This window comes from Pseudophryne corroboree, chromosome 4 (genome assembly GCF_028390025.1).
Source record: "Pseudophryne corroboree isolate aPseCor3 chromosome 4, aPseCor3.hap2, whole genome shotgun sequence".
Classification (NCBI taxonomy): Eukaryota; Metazoa; Chordata; class Amphibia; order Anura; family Myobatrachidae; genus Pseudophryne; species Pseudophryne corroboree.
The window spans coordinates 537,796,760-537,820,855 of NC_086447.1; positions in this window are offsets into that span (position 1 = coordinate 537,796,760).

Sequence of the window (24,096 nt, forward strand, 5' to 3'; positions counted from 1 at the left end):
ATCTAGATACTCATCATGCATTACACATCTCCACCACTGTGTGGCTAATGCTCCACTAATCCAGTACTTTCGATCGTACAGTATAGCGGCGGATTGATCTACAGCTCTGGCAATACTGTAGGCGTAACGGGAGGCGGTGGAAAAAGTATGGAGTACAGTACTGTATGTGTATGGAGACGCAACTACAGTAATTGTGTAAAAGGAAGAATGTACAGTACAATGTATAAACACCGTGCTTTTAAAATATATGAGCGTCTGAGTTCGCTAATGCATAATGGGAATGGAGGACTAGCAGAAGGCGGAGGAAAACACCGTGCTTTACAAATGCGAGCGTCCGAGTCCTCTAAGGCATAAACCAACAGCAATGGGGCGGGGGCCGGGCGCTGTTTGCAGTACTTTCACACATGAAATTGGAAATCTCTCATGAGGCGTCGTGGGCTAGGGGTGAAGGCTCCCACCTCCCTCACTGGGGGTCCAGGGTTCGAGACATGATGTGCTTTCTTTCTTTTTTTTTTTTTTTTTCTGTAATAATGCACTGTATTATTTTATTTACATTGTAAGACAGTCAATGGAAGGATGCACACAGGTTTCACATAAATCAAAGTACATCTGCAGGAGCGATTCTTTACGCTAAATGCAACCTACAGTACGGTACTGTAAGTGAGCAAAATAGTACTACAGTGGGCGTTTGTGTATTGCACATGACCTGCATTCCCTCCCTGTCTACTGCATGATCTGTGCAGGCTCCCATGGGGGAAGGGCAACAGGCTAGCAGGAGGCGGAGGAAAACACCGTGCTTTACAAATGCGAGCGTCCGAGTCCTCTAAGGCATAAACCAACAGCAATGGGGCGAGGGCCGGGCGCTGTTTGCAGTACTTTCACACATGAAATTAGAAATCTCTCATGAGGCGTCGTGGGTTAGGGGTGAAGGCTCCCACCTCCCTCACTGGGGGTCCAGGGTTCGAGACATGATGTGCTTTCTTTCTTTTTTTTTTTTTTTTCTGTAATAATGCACTGTATTATTTTATTTACATTGTAAGACAGTCAATGGAAGGATGCACACAGGTTTCACATAAATCAAAGTACATCTGCAGGAGCGATTCTTTACGCTAAATGCACCCAAACAGCGTGAATGAAATGAGTGTATTCTGGCGCTACCAACTAAGCAAAACAGTACTGTAGATCTTCAGCGTTTGTGCATTGCACAGGACCTGAATTTCCTCCCTGTGCAGGCCCCCAGGGGGGAAGGGCGATGGGGGTAGGGGGGAGACGATGGAAAATACTGTGCCTTTGAAATGCAATTACATGAGCGTCCGAGTACACTACGGCATACTGTAAACCAACACCAATGGGAAGGAAGTGCCAACCTTATTTTTAATGTGTTCCCGTGACATTCACTTTAACATTTTTTTTTTCTCTCCAATACAGTACATCCAATGGAAGGATGCACACAGGTTTCACATAAATCAAAGTACATCTGCAGGAGCGATTCTTTACGCTAAATGCAACCTACAGTACGGTACTGTAAGTGAGCAAAATAGTACTACAGTGGGCGTTTGTGTATTGCACATGACCTGCATTCCCTCCCTGTCTACTGCATGATCTGTGCAGGCTCCCATGGGGGAAGGGCAACAGGCTAGCAGGAGGCGGAGGAAAACACCGTGCTTTACAAATGCGAGCGTCCGAGTCCTCTAAGGCATAAACCAACAGCAATGGGGCGAGGGCCGGGCGCTGTTTGCAGTACTTTCACACATGAAATTGGAAATCTCTCATGAGGCGTCGTGGGCTAGGGGTGAAGGCTCCCACCTCCCTCACTGGGGGTCCAGGGTTCGAGACATGATGTGCTTTCTTTCTTTTTTTTTTTTTTTTCTGTAATAATGCACTGTATTATTTTATTTACATTGTAAGACAGTCAATGGAAGGATGCACACAGGTTTCACATAAATCAAAGTACATCTGCAGGAGCGATTCTTTACGCTAAATGCACCCAAACAGCGTGAATGAAATGAGTGTATTCTGGCGCTACCAACTAAGCAAAACAGTACTGTAGATCTTCAGCGTTTGTGCATTGCACAGGACCTGAATTTCCTCCCTGTGCAGGCCCCCAGGGGGGAAGGGCGATGGGGGTAGGGGGGAGACGATGGAAAATACTGTGCCTTTGAAATGCAATTACATGAGCGTCCGAGTACACTACGGCATACTGTAAACCAACACCAATGGGAAGGAAGTGCCAACCTTATTTTTAATGTGTTCCCGTGACATTCACTTTAACATTTTTTTTTTCTCTCCAATACAGTACATCCAATGGAAGGATGCACACAGGTTTCACATAAATCAAAGTACATCTGCAGGAGCGATTCTTTACGCTAAATGCAACCTACAGTACGGTACTGTAAGTGAGCAAAATAGTACTACAGTGGGCGTTTGTGTATTGCACATGACCTGCATTCCCTCCCTGTCTACTGCATGATCTGTGCAGGCTCCCTTGGGGGAAGGGCAACAGGCTAGCAGGAGGCGGAGGAAAACACCGTGCTTTACAAATGCGAGCGTCCGAGTCCTCTAAGGCATAAACCAACAGCAATGGGGCGAGGGCCGGGCGCTGTTTGCAGTACTTTCACACATGAAATTAGAAATCTCTCATGAGGCGTCGTGGGTTAGGGGTGAAGGCTCCCACCTCCCTCACTGGGGGTCCAGGGTTCGAGACATGATGTGCTTTCTTTCTTTTTTTTTTTTTTTTCTGTAATAATGCACTGTATTATTTTATTTACATTGTAAGACAGTCAATGGAAGGATGCACACAGGTTTCACATAAATCAAAGTACATCTGCAGGAGCGATTCTTTACGCTAAATGCACCCAAACAGCGTGAATGAAATGAGTGTATTCTGGCGCTACCAACTAAGCAAAACAGTACTGTAGATCTTCAGCGTTTGTGCATTGCACAGGACCTGAATTTCCTCCCTGTGCAGGCCCCCAGGGGGGAAGGGCGATGGGGGTAGGGGGGAGACGATGGAAAATACTGTGCCTTTGAAATGCAATTACATGAGCGTCCGAGTACACTACGGCATACTGTAAACCAACACCAATGGGAAGGAAGTGCCAACCTTATTTTTAATGTGTTCCCGTGACATTCACTTTAACATTTTTTTTTTTCTCTCCAATACAGTACATCCAATGGAAGGATGCACACAGGTTTCACATAAATCAAAGTACATCTGCAGGAGCGATTCTTTACGCTAAATGCAACCTACAGTACGGTACTGTAAGTGAGCAAAATAGTACTACAGTGGGCGTTTGTGTATTGCACATGACCTGCATTCCCTCCCTGTCTACTGCATGATCTGTGCAGGCTCCCATGGGGGAAGGGCAACAGGCTAGCAGGAGGCGGAGGAAAACACCGTGCTTTACAAATGCGAGCGTCCGAGTCCTCTAAGGCATAAACCAACAGCAATGGGGCGAGGGCCGGGCGCTGTTTGCAGTACTTTCACACATGAAATTAGAAATCTCTCATGAGGCGTCGTGGGCTAGGGGTGAAGGCTCCCACCTCCCTCACTGGGGGTCCAGGGTTCGAGACATGATGTGCTTTCTTTCTTTTTTTTTTTTTTTTCTGTAATAATGCACTGTATTATTTTATTTACATTGTAAGACAGTCAATGGAAGGATGCACACAGGTTTCACATAAATCAAAGTACATCTGCAGGAGCGATTCTTTACGCTAAATGCACCCAAACAGCGTGAATGAAATGAGTGTATTCTGACGGACTGTGCATCTTCGGTATTTGTGTATAGCATAAGACCTGTGAAGGCTCCCAGGAGGGAAGGGCGTAGGGCAAGACAGTGGAAAATACTGTGGTCAAAGAAAGGGCATATGTAAAACTAAGGGAAACTGTCACAAAGTACAGTAACTACAGTACTGTACGTTGAATGCCTGGAACGCACGACGTCTGAGACGCACGACGTCTGAGACGCACGACGTCTGGATCGCTCATTGAGCATAAGCATGGCTGCTGTACCTGTAGTACGTGACCGTCCCTATGCTCTGGGTGAGCTGCGTCTCCTCGTTCGCTGGCGGGACAGAACTCTCGCCAGCAACGAGGAGAAAGTTAGGGCATATAGGAGGGCCAGCAGGGATATCCTCCGGACCTACAACCGGAGGAGAACGGTGAGGTCTCTCCAGAGGAGATGGAGCGACCTCGTGAGGAGGACCCCACGACGCCTGCAGGCCATAAGGGATTGTAAGTACAGTACATTACTGTAGATTACTGTACTTTAAGTTACTGTAGTTACAGGTACAGTACATTATAGCAGGGGCTGCTGTAGCAGCAGGTATCCGGTCTATACAGCACTGTACAGTATTTGTGGTAAACAAATGGTTAAACAAGGACCAAACATTAACCCGGGTCAAAAGGTCAATTTGTTTTTTTGCGTCGACCTAGATGGTGCGGCTTTTGAAATTGGTTGACACCAGTTACTGTAGGTTGACATGGTCGTTAAGTTGACATGGAAAAAGATCGACATGCGTTTTACAAAAACAATTGTTATTTTTTTAAACTTGTGTATATACAGTAGTTCTTTACAATCCAGGTGGTCTACGATTGTGCAGTGTACAGTATCATGCAGTGTACAGTATATGCAATGTATCACAGTGTATCGTGCTGCGTAATTGCAGCGTGTCATGCAGTGTACATTCAGTATATGGTATTGTGCAGTGAGTGTAATACATAGTGAATCACATCGTGCAGCAGAGCCGGCCTTAGGCATAGGCAAACTACAGTAGGCAAATGCCTAGGGCATTTGCTATGCTTAGGGGCACCAGCAGCTTCTGCTGATTAAAATGATATGCGGCATGCCTATATTTTGCGTGACTGCGGCTGTATCTGTACCTGGCTAGGGCCAGCACTGTCGTGCAGTGTACTGTATACACATGTGGTAATTGCAGTTTTTTGTGTAGTGTACATTGTATCATATTTTGCAGGGAAATGTGCAGTTTGTCATATCACGCAGTCGTGCAGTGCATTGTGTGGTTTAATTGCAGTGTGTCGTGCAGTGTGCCGAAATTTGTGTTTCAGATAGTACAGTGTTCTAAGGGATGTTACTTTGGCAGAAATTATTCTAAGGGATGTTACAGTGGCCTAATGTGTTCTGACGTGCATTACTCTTGCATAAGGTTCATGACTGGCAGATCTCTACTTTGTGACGTAATGTGGATATACTACTGCACTACTGTGACGTACAGTAACGTGAATAAGGTGCTCTACTGTGTGACACAACGTGAATCAAGGACAGTACTGTGACGTGAATACGGTGCTCTACTGTGTGACACAACGTGAATCAAGGACAGTACTGTGACGTGAATACGGTGCTCTACTGTGTGACACAACGTGAATCAAGGACAGTACTGTGACGTGAATACGGTGCTCTACTGTGTGACACAACGTGAATCAAGGACAGTACTGTGACGTGAATACGGTGCTCTACTGTGTGACACAACGTGAATCAAGGACAGTACTGTGACGTGAATAAACTGCACTACTGTGACATGACGTGAATAAGATGAATTCAGGTGAGTACTGCATCATCTGTCATGAAATCAATTTGTAATGTAATGAACAGTACTGAGATGGTTAAGGGTGGGAGGGCTGCATGCTGATGTGTGTCATAATGTTTATAAGGGCAATGCTTATGTGTGTTACAATGTCTATAAAGGTAGTGTTCTGTCTAATACCCTGGACCTACTGTACTGTAGCGATACTGTAAGTGTACTGTATGTCACATTTAGAAATGTGCCCCTTAAGTTTTGAAGACAGTACAGTACACTATGCCCTCCTGAGTGATTAGGTGCAGGGTACTAGAATGAACAATTCCATTTATTGTGATGTCATAAAGATGCTGTCAATGTTGAATTTCATTGGCTGTACAGTATGCTGCCATTATACTGTATATATATTTTTACAGGGCTGGTAGCACGACGTCACAGGAGGCGGGACAGGCGCCGCCAAGCTGGTAAGTATTGTCAAATACAGTAGTGTACAGTACATAGTGATTTCTATAGTCCCAACCCCCTGTCCTGACCATCACAGATAACTCGCTGCAATCCGTTAATGTTAAGAATGTCTGTTTACAAAACTAAATGTAAATATTAAACACAAAGTATAAATAACATTGTAGATAGCTGAATACCCGTGCTTCGCTACGGGATGAGGATGGTAAATTCCAGTGATAGTTGTTTGTTAATTTACGTTTGTTGGCGATCTAGTATATAGTACTGTATACTTTAAGCATACTGTATCTTGCTTCTCTGATGCAGATTGTTTATTGGCCGGACCCCTTTTTGGTCCTGGATACTGTGCAGTACATGTTTCAAATTGACAGCTTCACTTACAGTACTGTTATTTTTTTTCCCACAGTACCACCACCACCACCACCTGCTGCGCTGCCAGGTATTGTGTAACGAGAATTCTGGTGCTACTGTCATCGTTGTTACACTACTGTACATGTGTCCTGGATACTGTACAGTACATGTTTCAAATTGACAGCTTCACTTACAGTACTGTTATTTTTTTTCCCACAGTACCACCACCACCACCACCACCACCTGCTGCGCTGCCAGGTATTGTGTAACGAGAATTCTGGTGCTACTGTCATCGTTGTTACACTACTGTACATGTGTCCTGGATACTGTACAGTACATGTTTCAAATTGACAGCTTCACTTACAGTACTGTTATTTTTTTTCCCACAGTACCACCACCACCACCACCTGCTGCGCTGCCAGGTATTGTGTAACGAGAATTCTGGTGCTACTGTCATCGTTGTTACACTACTGTACATGTGTCTTGGATACTGTGCAGTACATGTTTCAAATTGACAGCTTCACTTACAGTACTGTTATTTTTTTTCCCACAGTACCAACAACACCACCACCACCACCACCACCTGCTGCGCTGCCAGGTATTGTGTAACGAGAATTCTGGTGTGACTGTCATCGTTACACTACTGTACATGTGTCCTGGATACTGTACAGTACATGTTTCAAATTGACAGCTTCACTTACAGTACTGTTATTTTTTTTCCCACAGTACCACCACCACCACCACCACCACCTGCTGCGCTGCCAGGTATTGTGTAACGAGAATTCTGGTGCTACTGTCATCGTTGTTACACTACTGTACATGTGTCCTGGATACTGTACAGTACATGTTTCCAATTGACAGCTTCACTTACAGTACTGTTATTTTTTTTCCCACAGTACCACCACCACCACCACCACCACCACCTGCTGCGCTGCCAGGTATTGTGTAACGAGAATTCTGGTGCTACTGTCATCGTTGTTACACTACTGTACATGTGTCTTGGATACTGTGCAGTACATGTTTCAAATTGACAGCTTCACTTACAGTACTGTTATTTTTTTTCCCACAGTACCAACAACACCACCACCACCACCACCACCTGCTGCGCTGCCAGGTATTGTGTAACGAGAATTCTGGTGTGACTGTCATCGTTACACTACTGTACATGTGTCCTGGATACTGTACAGTACATGTTTCCAATTGACAGCTTCACTTACAGTACTGTTATTTTTTTTCCCACAGTACCACCACCACCACCACCACCACCACCACCTGCTGCGCTGCCAGGTATTGTGTAACGAGAATTCTGGTGTGACTGTCATCGTTACACTACTGTACATGTGTCCTGGATACTGTACAGTACATGTTTCAAATTGACAGCTTCACTTACAGTACTGTTATTTTTTTTCCCACAGTACCACCACCACCACCACCACCACCTGCTGCGCTGCCAGGTATTGTGTAACGAGAATTCTGGTGCTACTGTCATCGTTGTTACACTACTGTACATGTGTCCTGGATACTGTACAGTACATGTTTCAAATTGACAGCTTCACTTACAGTACTGTTATTTTTTTTCCCACAGTACCAACACCACCACCACCACCGCCGACACCATCCGAGAGCTCCGGAAGTGGTAATAATTACTTTTTGTTACAGACACACTAGTTTCCTACAGTATTACTGTAATTTTTGTATTTTACAATACTTGTCATCTTTTACACACAGACCGCCTCGTAATTGATACAGAGGAGGAGCTCATTCCCATTGATTCGGGGGAGGAAGAGGAGCCAGATTATAGTAAGTACAGTAGGATTTTCTCAAGCCCATTCTTAAAAGTATTGACCAAGTCCACTTTTATTACTTTTCAGGCAGGGAATTCCAAACATGTACTGTACAGTATTTCCCTCACTGTGAAGACCCCTTTTCGCCTCTGTGCGAAATCGCCTCTACTTCAACAAGAGTTACTGTGCACGTGTCCTCTGTGTCCATCTTATCAAAAACCGTTCCTGTGTATTGTCCCCTTACTGTATACAGTATATTTGTAAAGGTTAATCATGTCCCCTCTTAATCTCCTCTTTTCCAATGTAAACATGCCTAGCCTGCCTTTCCTTGTATTCCATCTTCTCAATCCACTTCATCACTTTGGTCGCCCGCCTCTAAACCTTTTGTAGTTCCACGATATCCATTTTGTATTATGGTGCCCAAAATTGTGCATCCGACCCACCCTCCACTAGCCTAACCCTCCAATCATACTCTGAATCCACACTCTGCATTCTGAATGTCGGGATCCAGACAGCAGGTCTTTTAAATACAGTACTGTATGTCCCCTACCGCTGGACAGTCATTCTGCTCCTACTGTATTATGAATATATCTCTGCCTCCTGTAGCACTGTACTACTGTGCAATTTTGTAGTAACTGTACTCTACTGTATTTTGTTTATAATATTTTTTTATTTTCAACTCAGTAATTATTGACAGTGAGGATGAGGATGAAAAACCCTCTCCCCAACTTGGTAAGTAAACTGCAGTATTGTACTGTACTGTACATTGTGTTAAACCAATGGGTTGGGTTTGCGTGACCAGCAGTCAGGATTCTAGCGGTCAGGTGACCGACAGTGGCATCCTGATTGCAGCAATCCCAACAGGGTGAGGTACGGTATCCTAACCCTCCTCCACTACCCCCTGATTCTGGCCTCGACATTCTCGTCTCTGTGTGCGAAATTTACTCTCCTCCTCCAATTCCTGACTGAATTTTTGCTTTACTGTATTCAACACAGAATACAAAAGTATATTTCATGGATTTTTTGCTTTCACAGGCCCTACACTGTCACAGGCGGTGGCGGAGGAGGAGGACCAGGACTCTATCTCTATGTCCATCACCTCACTGCACCCATTAAGTAAGTCCAGTCCGGTACATCGTGCCTCTGTAGAGCCAGTTTGAGCAAGGAGAGATTGATTGCTTCTTTTTTTGGTGGGGGCCCAAACCAACCAGTCATTTCAGCCACAGTCGTGTGGCAGACCCTGTTTATATAACATAAGGGTGGTTGGGAGGGCCCAATCACAATTCCATCTTGCACCTCTTTTTTTATTTATTTATCTTTGCATCATGTGATGTTTGGGGAAAATTGTTATAAGGTTTGATGTAAAAAAAAGGTTAAAAAAAAGAGGCAGATTAGATGGGCAAAGTGGTTCTTACAGTATTTGTCATCAAATTCTATGTTTCTGTATGCAGACCCTCCAACATGACCCGCCGCACTGCTCTGTTTCTAGACTTCCCTCTTAATTTATGATTTCCATCACCTGTGTTGAACTAGTTATATGATAAGAAAGCTGTTTCTTCACAGGTGATGGCAATAATAAATTAAGAGGGAAGTCCAGAACCAGAGCATTTTGTACCTAGTGGGGCGGGTCATGTTGGAGGGTATGTGTATTTCCTGGAATGAACCTTTTTTTTTTTCACATTAATGTTTTTTTTCACAGGCCCTACACTGGAACAGGCCACGGAGGAGGAGGAGGATGATGATGATGCTGCTGCATTTAGTGGTAAGAATTATTACTGACATTGATCTGATGCCATCAGAGTAGCACTTTTCATCAGATTTTTCTGGCAAATGCGTAGAAATCGGATGAAAATTGTTTTTGTTTGAACTGGTGATATTGCCCATACAGTAGCAACCGATCACATCCCACATTAACATTTACAGTATCTAGTTACACTTACAGACGATAATACAGTACAGTAGGTAATATTTGATTGGTTGCTACTGTATGGACAACATCCTGTTCTAAAAAAAACACCCATCTTACTCAATTTCTCTCTCTCTCTCTCTCTCACCCCTTGTCACTGTCTCTCCATTCATCTCTCTAGATACTGTCAGTGATGAATTTCCCATTAGGCACGAGAGGCACGTACTGTACCTAGTGGCGGCATCTGTTTGGGGGCCTCAGTTGGATGCTTACAGTATGCTAATACTGTCATCCCAAAAATTACCACTACAGTAACTGCTAAATATTTTAAGTGTACTGTACAATATGCACATACAGTACTGTACAGTATACATAATTCAAAAGAAAAAAGAGTTGCTACCTTATTCTAGTCATAATCACCGGCATACGGGTCACTCACAAATTTTCTGATGGTCTCGGTGGGGTCCCTTGGAATCACCATGCCTGTCACAAGCATACCTTTTTTTACCCACCTGACACTGGGCCTGGACACTAGTGTACTATTACTATACTTTTTACTGTATACTGTATCTTATAATATTCTTCTCTTTTACCCACAGACGACGAGCCAGAATACATTTTTGGTAAATATACTGTACAGTAGCAATAGTTGGTACTGTAATTACAGTATTTTTTTTTCTCCAACATTATTTTAAGTCAAACTGATATGACTAACTGTACTGTATTATCTTTTTACAGTCCGTCGCCAACCAGTGGAGGAGACACCTGGTAATAAAATAGAAATACATAATGCACTGTACTGTATTCTAACTTACTGTAACATGTATAACACTGAGCTGATCATCTTCACACCCTCTGACATAACCTTACAGTACAAACTGTACTTTCTCTCCTTTTTCACCCTCTTCACTCCACAAATGCATGCTGCGTTTCCTGACTACTGATATAATAGTGTGTAGAGCGTAGCGAGGCACCGTGCCCACCGCGTGGCGAGCGAAGCAAGCATGCAAGGGGCTGCTTTCCGCTCGCCGCCCCTGTCGGGATTGTGTGGTCGGGATTCCGGCGTCTGTATTTTGACTGCCGGGATCCCGTCCAGCGGGATTACGTACTGATCTCCAGTCTGAGCCTGCCCTAGGCATAGGCATACTTGCCAAATGCCCAGGGGCACAAGCAGCTTCTGCTGATTAATATGATATGCAGCATGCCTACAGTATATTCTGTGCATACAAAATGCATTACTAATGTGCAGCATTATGTGTATACAGTACTTTGTTGTGTAACATATACTGTAGCAAGGGCACTACTGTGTGGTCTAATGTGAACAAAGAGCAATATGATGTGATGCAATGTGAATAAGTGGGAATACTTTGAGGAGTAATGTGGTACTATCATATGATGTAACGAGAAAAAGAGACACTATTGCATGATATGTTGTGAATAAAGTTGCAGTACTGTGTGGCGTCATTTCAGATTGGGGAATTACTGTGTGGCCTTGCCCCTTCCCAGCAAGAACATGCACCGTTTTGGGATGCACACCGAATGTGCACACTGTTGCTATTTTAAACATACAGTACAGTAAGTTGGAGGAGCACCAAAATGAGGACTGCTATGGTTGAGGGGTGATGGTGCTGGGAAAGGGGTACAGGCTCAGAGGCGGAAATAGCATCTGTGCAAGGGGGCAGCATCCAAAAACTTGACTAGGGAATCATATTATTTATGGCTGGCTCTGAGTACAGTCCACTATTATGGATAGTACTCCCTACAACACCACCTACAGTACTGTAACCCTCTTTTTTCTGAAGCGGTCATGAAATGTCATGACTGCTAATACATACAGTAAATGTCTACAGTATTTGTACTGTGGTGTTTAATTCCTTTGACAATTTGTTTATGACCTATTGAAGCTAAACTCTTGTACAGTACTTTATATTTTGAATACCAGCAATACAGTATAATACTGTACCTACAGTATACAGTAATAATTGTTTACTATTTGAATGTGACTAAATGTTTTTTTTTCTCCAATATAGTGCCAATTATTTATGGGGGCCCCAGACAGGGGCAAGATAGGTGGGCTGGCCCAGAAGCGGGCAGGCAGCAGCCCACTTATACAAGAGGTAAACTAAAGCAATGTTTAAATTACCTCGACAGCATACAGTAGTGTTTGATTTACTGTACTGACAATACAGTACTGTACATTGTAAATAACAATATTGTCTAATATAGAGTAAAGTACTGTATTGCCATTACTACACTGTAAAGTATTCAGTATTTGTTTTGTAATACTGTCCTTTTTTTCCCACAGAACAGTTGCAGCGTGCCATCCAGCTCCTGCGGGTGGTGGTCCACCTCTTAGTGGACCACTTTTTTAATGTTTTATTAAGATTAATTTAATTTTATTTAATAAAAATTTTTGTTCTTGTACTCCATTGTATAGTATCTTTTTCTACTGTATAAGATAGGCATACTGTACACCATACAATTATCTGGCAGATAATCTGCAAGATCTGGCTGTTTGTAATGAAATTCTCTCCTAATTTAGCTGTGGTGTACAGTACCTCCTGAGTGTGCTGGGGTGCTTTCTGGCCAGTTTGGGGTGATTTGGAGCAAGTTTGGTCGGCCATCTGGCCGACATGTGCTGTCGACTGTTTGGCAAACATGTGTTTTCACTCCAGCATGTGTGTGTCAGGCATTTTGTGTGTGTCAGGCATTTTGTGTGTGTCAGGCATTTTGTGTGTGTCAGGCATTTTGTGTGTGTCAGGCATTTTGTGTGTGTCAGCCATTTTATGTTTGTCAGCCATTGCTGTGTGGTTCCACAAATGTTAGCGTGTCAAAGTGCTGACCAGTGACACCACTATTTCACTTTGTACCGCATGCCTTTTGTGGAACCACACAGCCCAGCATGACTTATTGCTGGGCTGTGTGGTTCCACAAATTTTCTTGGAAAACAAATGAACATGAGTGTCTTTACTTTAATACTTTTTTTTTTTTTTTCCCCCACAGATATCTATATACACAAGAAAAGAATGTAACGAAGAACAAACTACTTTTTTGTTTTAATTAACTTTCAAACTTTATTTAAAAAAAAACACCTTTTTTTTCTTCAATAAACTTTTAAAAATAGAAGTTTCCTGTGGTTTTTATTAAAATATGAAATGCAAGATGCCTAACCAAGTTGTTTTACATACAGTATACCACTCTTAATTGAATTCCCATCATACAGTAGTACTAATTTATACAGTACAGGAAGTTGGGAATACAAACATTGGAAACCACGTCATGTTTATTTTAAGAAACACTTTATTTACGGACAAAATCATTTGGAACATGTAACATCACACATACTGTACTGTATTGTAATAAAGCCAACATCACACATACTGTACGGTACTTTAATCAAAAGGTAACAGCACAAATACAGTAACAATATCAACTTTAACATTTTTATAATTTATTTTTTTGTGGTGGTGGTGCGGGGTAATGGTTTTTGTACTTTATTTTTAGGTTTTGCTTTTTTGAATTATTTTTCGTTTTTGTCTTTTGCTTTTTAACACTGTCGCATACGGACACCAGAATAGAGGACTGACAACAGCAGCCCCTGGATGGAAACGCAGCCCAAGGCCCCAGATGGACACAGCACAATGGACTCGGCTGCTACTGGATAGATACAGCAGCGCCCAAAAAATCAACAGGAATAAAAGGGGCAACTTGTAACAGGCCCTTACATTACCAGGAATGTGGTGAGCCAAGTTCATGCACTCCCCTTTGAGTAACCGAGCTGCTCCAAGTGGATTCAGCACAGTGCATGCAGCCCCAGAAAATGTACAGGTCATACAGGTACATTGACACAATTTTTTAGCTTCAGCTGTGTGAAGCTGATGTGCTGAAGCTAGGAGGTAGGTAATGATCTGGTTTCATCATAGTCGAGCTTCCAAGTCATTTTCCTCTTCGTTCTCAGCACAGAGTTTATGGTATCCCTTATCTTCCTCTTTTCTGGATCACCAATCCTCACGCGGCGTTCACACCTAGCCATGATGTCATGTACCAGATTTTTGGGCAGCGGAAGTTTGCCCTTGGAACCATCAAAGTTCACACGATTGGCCCACGTCAAGTATTTGTCGTACCGTACATGGTGCTGGAACAGAGAATATGCATATTTCTGAATATGTCCATTTGAAGCTCTGTACAGATGGTCGTCCAGGGAAGTTGAGATGACAGCCAGGGCAATATTGTTCAGAGAGCCTCCGAATGTATTGCGAAGTGGCCTGTGAGCAGGTGTGCTGGTCATCATTGGTGTTCCTGGCAACAGCACACTTGAATCCAGGCCTCTGCGGTCGTCCAGCCCTCTGCGGTCCTCCAGGCCTCCTCTGCGGTCCTCCAGGTCTCATCTGCGGTCCTCCTGGTCTCTTCTGCGGTCCTCCAGGTCTCTTCTGCGGTCCTCCAGGCCTCCTCTGCGGTCGTCCAAGTCGCTGACTTCGTCCAGTCCGCTGCTGTGGTCCAGGCCTCTGCGGTCCTCCAGGCCTCCTCTGCGGTCCTCCAGGCCTCCTCTGCGGTCCTCCAGGCCTCCTCTGCGGTCCTCCAGGCCTCCTCTGCTGTCCTCCAGGTCTCTTCTGCGGTCCTCCAGGCCTCCTCTGCGGTCCTCCAGGCCTCCTCTGCGGTCCTCCATGTTTCCTCTGCGGTCCTCCAGGCCTCTGTGGTCGTCCAGGCCTCCTCTGCGGTCGCCCAAGTCGCTGACTTCGTCCAGTCCGCTGCTGTGGTCCAGGCCTCTGCGGTCCTCCAGGTCTCTTCTGCGGTCCTCCAGGTCTCTTCTGCGGTCCTCCAGGCCTCCTCTGCGGTCGTCCAAGTCGCTGACTTCATCCAGTCCGCTGCTGCGGTCCCCCAGGCCTCCTCTGCGGTCGTCCAGGCCTCCTCTGCGGTCGTCCAGGCCTCCTCTGCGGTCGTCCAGGCCTCCTCTGCGGTCGCCCAAGTCGCTGACTTCGTCCAGTCCGCTGCTGTGGTCCAGGCCTCTGCGGTCCTCCAGGTCTCTTCTGCGGTCCTCCAGGTCTCTTCTGCGGTCCTCCAGGCCTCTTCTGCGGTCCTCCAGGCCTCCTCTGCGGTCGTCCAAGTCGCTGACTTCGTCCAGTCCGCTGCTGCGGTCCCCCAGGCCTCCTCTACGGTCGTCTAGGCCTCCTCTGCGGTCGTCCAGGCCTCCTCTGCGGTCCTCCAGGCCTCCTCTGCGGTCCTCCAGGCCTCCTCTGCGGTCCTCCAGGCCTCCTCTGCGGTCCTCCAGGCCTCCTCTGCGGTCGTCCAAGTCGCTGACTTCGTCCAGTCCGCTGCTGCGGTCCCCCAGGCCTCCTCTACGGTCGTCCAGGCCTCCTCTGCGGTCGTCCAGGCCTCCTCTGCGGTCGTCCAGGCCTCCTCTGCGGTCGTCCAGGCCTCCTCTGCGGTCCTCCAGGCCTCCTCTGCGGTCCTCCAGGCCTCCTCTGTGGTCGTCCATGCCGCTGACTTCGTCCAGTCCGCTGCGGTCCTCCAGGCCTCCTCTGCGGTCCTCCAGGCCTCCTCTGCGGTCGTCCAGGCCTCCTCTGCGGTCCTCCAGGCCTCCTCTGCGGTCCTCCAGGCCTCCTCTGCGGTCCTCCAGGCCTCCTCTGCGGTCCTCCAGGCCTCCTCTGCGGTCCTCCAGGCCTCCTCTGTGGTCGTCCATGCCGCTGACTTCGTCCAGTCCGCTGCGGTCCTCCAGGCCTCCTCTGCGGTCCTCCAGGCCTCCTCTGCGGTCGTCCAGGCCTCCTCTGCGGTCGTCCAGGCCTCCTCTGCGGTCCTCCAGGCCTCCTCTGCGGTCCTCCAGGCCTCCTCTGCGGTCCTCCAGGCCTCCTCTGCGGTCCTCCAGGCCTCCTCTGCGGTCGTCCATGCCGCTGACTTCGTCCAGTCCGCTGCGGTCCTCCAGGCCTCCTCTGCGGTCCTCCAGGCCTCCTCTGCGGTCCTCCAGGCCTCCTCTGCGGTCCTCCAGGCCTCCTCTGTGGTCGTCCATGCCGCTGACTTCGTCCAGTCCGCTGCGGTCCTCCAGGCCTCCTCTGCGGTCCTCCAGGCCTCCTCTGCGGTCGTCCAGGCCTCCTCTGCGGTCGTCCAGGCCTCCTCTGCGGTCCTCCAGGCCTCCTCTGCGGTCCTCCAGGCCTCCTCTGCGGTCCTCCAGGCCTCCTCTGCGGTCCTCCAGGCCTCCTCTGTGGTCGTCCATGCCGCTGACTTCGTCCAGTCCGCTGCGGTCCTCCAGGCCTCCTCTGCGGTCCTCCAGGCCTCCTCTGCGGTCCTCCAGGCCTCCTCTGCGGTCCTCCAGGCCTCGGTCGTCCAGGCCGCTGACTTGAACCGCTTGGTGGTGTGTTGCAATGATGGTGCGGCAAACTCCAACTTGCCATTCTTCCCTCGTTTGTTCAATGACTTTCTTCATGGCTTCTACCATCTGTTCCTTTATGCCTTCTTTAAGGCCAGCCACATCGGTCTGCAGCTGATTGACCTGTCCACCAACTTCTGACTCCATATTGGTCACCTTACTGAGTAGCTCCTTTAGTAAAACAGGACAGGTACACTGGCAGTCCTGCACTTTGGTGTTCACATCTGTGAAATGCAACCTTCTTCGTGGTGAATGTGTCATGTCTTCTTGTCCAGGGGTGGCTACATGGTCCAAAAAAGAAGCTTCCTGATGCAGCGTGTTTGTCACGTCCTCTAGCACCGGTATTTCCAGATTCATTGGCTGAACACTGTGATCTGCAGGAGATGGAACAATTACATCATTTGCCACACCACATATCATCTCCAACGTATTATTCTTTGCCTTGGCATTTTTTCGTGGTTTCACCACATTTTCTTTCTGAGCCGCCTTGGCAGTTTTCTTCTTCTTTTGTGGGACTAATGCAGCAAGTTTCTGTGCCACTGATGGGTGGGTTTTGGCACTCCCGTAAAATCTGGTAGTCTGCATTCTTTGTCTTTTGTCTAAAAATATAAAAACCACAATAAGAAAACATGTAAAGCACAGCATGCTAAAAATAGCAAACAACTGTACATTTTCAAATAAAGTGCACAACAGTAAAGTGCAAATACTGTACAGTATTTGCCTTTTTTCCCTGTGCCTCCCAACAAGAACCTCTGCAGGAGGGACAGAATGCTCTGTTACGGACTTCAGTTTAAATATACAGTATGATTACCATCACCTGTGCGAACAACTATACTGTACAGTAGTTACTGTATTTGATAAGATAGGTGTTTCACCACAAGTGATAGCAATCATTCAGTACTACTGCACATACCTGTAGTACACCGGGATAAGCAAGGTCTATGTACATTACGTTATACCGAGCTGGATCGCTTAGCAACCTGACAAAATGGCCACCGACCGTGAACTCCCAGCACGTGGCAGCGCTTGGATATGGAGTGAGATACAGTATGGTACAGTCCAGGGGCAATGCTGAAGGAGCGTCACAATCCCCTAGCTCAATTACTAGAGCCATCTTAACAGCAGTGTGGGCCCCTGGACACAGCAATGCACTGGGGCCCCTACCCACTCACCAGCGGAAGGGGTGGGGGGAGCTATCAGCGGCAGCTTTGATGCTCCGCGGGGGATAGGGGGGGTTCTATCTTTCGCTCAGTATGTACAGTAGGACCTGGAGAAATAATTTCTGCTAATTATTCCTTTACTGCACAGATGGGGCAGGAAGGAGAACACTAAACTGTAGAAGGGGGCATTGTGCTGAATGAAGGGGCCCTGGTACATGACTTCCAGGGTGGTAGGGGGTGTTTAATACACAGGGGAGGAGTGGATAATGGAGTGGGCTTAATATTAGTGTTATGGACTGCAATTAGTTTCCTGTATGAAACAGATACAGTACAGTAAATAACCCTCCTTGGAAGTGCATGGGCCCTGTGAGACTTACAGTAGTGTACAGCATAAGGGTCGACTGACATGATGTACAAGCATTACATACAGTACATGTCAGTACTGTATGTAAATTCTTCAATTATTGCCTAACAACAATGCTGCTTACTGTATATTAAATACTGTAGGCCTAGAAATGTGCATCTCAATATAGTAGTTAAAAACACAGGGGCCTATGTGGATAAGCGAGTTCTATGCACACTAAAAATGGCCACCGACCGTGAACCCCCAGCACGTGGCAGCGCTCGGATATGTAGTGAGATACAGTATGGCATACATTTCACAGTTCAGGGGGCAATGCTGAAGGAGCGTCACAATCCCCTAGCTCAATTACATTGGGATAAGCGAGGTCTATGCACACTACGGTATACCGAGCTGGATCGCTTAGCAACCTGACAAAATGGCCGCCGACCGTGAACTCCCAGCACGTGGCAGCGCTCGGATATGTAGTGAGATACAATATGGCATACATTTCACAGTTCAGGGGGCAATGCTGAAGGAGCGTCACAATCCCCTAGCTCAATTACATTGGGATAAGCGAGGTCTATGCACATTACGGTATACCGAGCTGGATCGCTTAGCAACCTGACAAAATGGCCGCCGACCGTGAACTCCCAGCACGTGGCAGCGCTCGGATATGTAGTGAGATACAATATGGCATACATTTCACAGTTCAGGGGGCAATGCTGAAGGAGCGTCACAATCCCCTAGCTCAATTACACTGGGATAAGCGAGGTCTACTGTATGCACATTACGGTATACCGAGCTGGATCGCTTAGCAACCTGACAAAATGGCCGCCGACCGTGAACTCCCAGCACGTGGCAGCGCTCGGATATGGAGTGAGATACAATATGGCATACATTTCACAGTTCAGGGGGCAATGCTGAAGGAGCGTCACAATCCCCTAGCTCAATTACACTGGGATAAGCGAGGTCTACTGTATGCACATTACGGTATACCGAGCTGGATCGCTTAGCAACCTGACAAAATGGCCGCCGACCGTGAACTCCCAGCACGTGGCAGCGCTCGGATATGTAGTGAGATACAATATGGCATACATTTCACAGTTCAGGGGGCAATGCTGAAGGAGCGTCACAATCCCCTAGCTCAATTACATTGGGATAAGCGAGGTCTATGCACATTACGGTATACCGAGCTGGATCGCTTAGCAACCTGACAAAATGGCCGCCGACCGTGAACTCCCAGCACGTGGCAGCGCTCGGATATGTAGTGAGATACAATATGGCATACATTTCACAGTTCAGGGGGCAATGCTGAAGGAGCGTCACAATCCCCTAGCTCAATTACACTGGGATAAGCGAGGTCTACTGTATGCACATTACGGTATACCGAGCTGGATCGCTTAGCAACCTGACAAAATGGCCGCCGACCGTGAACTCCCAGCACGTGGCAGCGCTCGGATATGGAGTGAGATACAATATGGCATACATTTCACAGTTCAGGGGGCAATGCTGAAGGAGCGTCACAATCCCCTAGCTCAATTACACTGGGATAAGCGAGGTCTACTGTATGCACATTACGGTATACCGAGCTGGATCGCTTAGCAACCTGACAAAATGGCCGCCGACCGTGAACTCCCAGCACGTGGCAGCGCTCGGATATGTAGTGAGATACAATATGGCATACATTTCACAGTTCAGGGGGCAATGCTGAAGGAGCGTCACAATCCCCTAGCTCAATTACATTGGGATAAGCGAGGTCTATGCACATTACGGTATACCGAGCTGGATCGCTTAGCAACCTGACAAAATGGCCACCGACCGTGAACTCCCAGCACGTGGCAGCGCTCGGATATGTAGTGAGATACAGTATGGCATACATTTTAAAATACACCGGGATAAGTTGTACAGGCCATGGAGCAATGCACAGGGACATTCATCATTTACGTACAGTATATAAATAATTGTAAACCGTAAATGAAAGAATTACCGGTCAAATACTGTATGACGAAACTGTGTCAATGAGCAGGAACAGTATGGCCTGTGAAGAAGTTTTCGAAGGCAGAAACGGAGAGCAAATTATCAGGAGATTTCTGAAAGGTCGGAGAAGATCCACACAGCAAGTCTGCCTACGAGGAAACAGATGTGCAAAGTGGGTAGCGGGCGGTGACTGAGACGCTCTTTTATTCACATTCAAAAGTACAGTATGCTCTGTGATTGGTGTAAGGATGAATGCGCCTATATTGGCACCAATCACAGCGGTAAGAATTCCTTTTGTGTGAATGTGAATAAAAGAGCGTCTCAGTCACCGCCCCGCTACCCACTTTGCAAAGCTGTTTCCTCGTAAGCAGACTTGCTGTGTGGATCTTCTCCGACCTTTCAGAAATCTCCTGATAATTTGCTCTCCGTTTCTGCCTTCGAAAACTTCTTCACAGGCCATACTGTTCCAGCTCATTGACACAGTTTCGTCATACAGTATTTGACCGGTAATTCTTTCATTTACGGTTTACAATTATTTATATACTGTACGTAAATGATGAATGTCCCTGTGCATTGCTCCATGGCCTGTACAACTTATCCCGGTGTATTTTAAAATGTATGCCATACTGTATCTCACTACATATCCGAGCGCTGCCACGTGCTGGGAGTTCACGGTCGGTGGCCATTTTGTCAGGTTGCTAAGCGATCCAGCTCGGTATACCGTAATGTGCATAGACCTCGCTTATCCCAATGTAATTGAGCTAGGGGATTGTGACGCTCCTTCAGCATTGCCCCCTGAACTGTGAAATGTATGCCATATTGTATCTCACTACATATCCGAGCGCTGCCACGTGCTGGGAGTTCACGGTCGGCGGCCATTTTGTCAGGTTGCTAAGCGATCCAGCTCGGTATACCGTAATGTGCATACAGTAGACCTCGCTTATCCCAGTGTAATTGAGCTAGGGGATTGTGACGCTCCTTCAGCATTGCCCCCTGAACTGTGAAATGTATGCCATATTGTATCTCACTCCATATCCGAGCGCTGCCACGTGCTGGGAGTTCACGGTCGGCGGCCATTTTGTCAGGTTGCTAAGCGATCCAGCTCGGTATACCGTAATGTGCATAGACCTCGCTTATCCCAATGTAATTGAGCTAGGGGATTGTGACGCTCCTTCAGCATTGCCCCCTGAACTGTGAAATGTATGCCATATTGTATCTCACTACATATCCGAGCGCTGCCACGTGCTGGGAGTTCACGGTCGGCGGCCATTTTGTCAGGTTGCTAAGCGATCCAGCTCGGTATACCGTAGTGTGCATAGACCTCGCTTATCCCAATGTAATTGAGCTAGGGGATTGTGACGCTCCTTCAGCATTGCCCCCTGAACTGTGAAATGTATGCCATACTGTATCTCACTACATATCCGAGCGCTGCCACGTGCTGGGGGTTCACGGTCGGTGGCCATTTTTAGTGTGCATAGAACTCGCTTATCCACATAGGCCCCTGTGTTTTTAACTACTATATTGAGATGCACATTTCTAGGCCTACAGTATTTAATATACAGTAAGCAGCATTGTTGTTAGGCAATAATTGAAGAATTTACATACAGTACTGACATGTACTGTATGTAATGCTTGTACATCATGTCAGTCGACCCTTATGCTGTACACTACTGTAAGTCTCACAGGGCCCATGCACTTCCAAGGAGGGTTATTTACTGTACTGTATCTGTTTCATACAGTCCATAACACTGAAGTTGTATTTTCAGTACTGTACAGTATACAATACTTAAATTTGAACATCAGGTACTGGATAGTAAACATGTACAGTATTAACGTCTATCATAAAACTCTTATGCATTTTCAGATGTGTAAATTTTAGACTACAGTATTCACAAATGTTTTCTCTCCATACAGGAATTATAGTTGGACAACATGCCAGTAACTATCAACAAAACGATGAGCAAGATAATCGCCAACATGAAAAAAGAAAATAAAACCATCAAAGAGATCCATGCATGGCTCAAGGAAAGTGGCATTATAGTCACTTTAGAAACGGTGCGCTATCATGCATTCGAGAGAACAACGCCCAGATTTGTATTTCCTACAAAATGCACATGGTACGTACTGTACACTACTGTAATGTTTAAATGACTTGCTTTATACCATAAACAATTTTTTTGAAATAAAATAAAAACTTCATCAATTGTAACTGTGATTGTGCTGTTCATGAATTCATATTTTTCATACTGTATTGTACTGTAGGAGAGTGCAACAAATTGTGGAGGAACTAACTCGTGAGGATGATGAGCGTACTGCTCTGCAAATAAAACGAATTCTCCATTCCAAGTATGACCTGGACATATCGGCCACCAGCATCAGAAGGATGCGACGGAAAATGGGATGGACCTTTGGCGCAACAAGGTAAAATACTGAAAGCAGTATAAACCATACAGTAAATGCACTGTTAATAATCCCTTGATACGTGATATAATAATGCCATAAATCATTATACAGAGTGTGTACTTTATACTATATACAGTATGTGTGTGTGTATATACTGTATATATTCTATCCCAAAAGAGATACCTACTGTATAGGCACTCAGAGACAGCAATGAAGCATTGCCGGCTTATTGTGATGATTACATACTGTATACTGTGTGTGTGTGTGTGTGTTTGTGTGTATGTACAGTATGTATATATATATATTACTCTGTATGTAACTTAATGTACTGTATGTACAGTTTAATGTATACAGTAGGTATATAATACAGTATACTGCACATACAGTCTACTGTATATACAGTAATCTGTAAATCTGTAATTTCATAACTGTATCTGATTTCATTATTTTTGGCTCTTCACAGGATATCTCCAATGATAAGAGATGTGAATAAAGAAAAGAGAGTGGAACAGGCACGGCGATGGATTGAGAGTGGTGAAACATTTGATGATGTCATTTTCACAGATGAATCGTCTGTTGCCCTTGAGCGGTTCTCCAGAATGTCATTCAGGAAACGTAACCATATCTCTTTAAAACCACGCCCAAAGCATCCATTGAAAATCCATGTATGGGGAGGCATATCACGATTAGGAGCTGGTCCCCTATTATTTTTCGAAGGTACAGTACTATACTTTATTCTGTGCCTGTGTTCTGTAAAAATACATGTTGTACTGTAGAGTACGTGTAACTGCACAATAAAAGGAGTTGCTTATTAATGAACAACATTTTTTGATTTCTGTAGGAATCATGGATAAGAAATATTTCCAAGAAACAATAGTAGAGAAATGTATGGTGCCATTTGTGAATAAATATTACCCAACTCACCATAGGATATTCCAAGACAATGATCCTAAACACTCCGCCTCAGCCAAATTTATGGAAGAGAAAGGTATGAATTGGGAACGCACACCACCAGAGTGAGTATTCTTTCAACAGTGTACAAGTAAAATTTTGGATAGCACTCTAGTACTGTAAAAAAAATTTTTGTTTAATAAACAGTACAATATTGTATGTTTAATTTTCTCTATTTACTGTAATGTAATTAATTTTTTCTATACGCTTTTTTTTTATTTTTATATAGATCACCAGACATGAACCCAATCGAATTAGTGTGGGCTCAATTGAAGAGGTACGTTAGGAGTGTTGCAAAGCCAACAACAAAACAGCAACTGGTGGATGGGATAAAGAAATTTTGGCTAGAAGTACTCACACCTGAACATTGTAATAATTATATAAATCACCTGTATAAAGTATTACCTGTTGTAGTTGAAAGAAATGGTCAAGCCACAAATATGTAGTTCTGTATTTTCTGTTTAAAATTTTAAATTGGTGCATTATTAAAAAAAATGATAAAATTGCCTTTGTCTGATTATTGCATAAACTAATGTAGAATATTATACAGTAGTAATGTTATTGATGTGTACTGTATGAACAGTTATTTTCAGTTTTATAAGTCCTGAATAAGAGTACTGTACATTTTGATCAGTGCAGTACATGGAATCGGATGTTGTAATACTTTATTTTTACATTAATATTGATGTTTTTCCAATAAATATTCAATTTTACAGTATGGTACGGTACAGTACATGAGGGTACCTGTACAGTATGATACGTCATTATGGGGGAGAAATACTGTATCCACTAAATGTACAGTAAAATGTTTTTTTTCTTATTACAAACACACAAATGCATCTCAGATGGAAATATGCTAT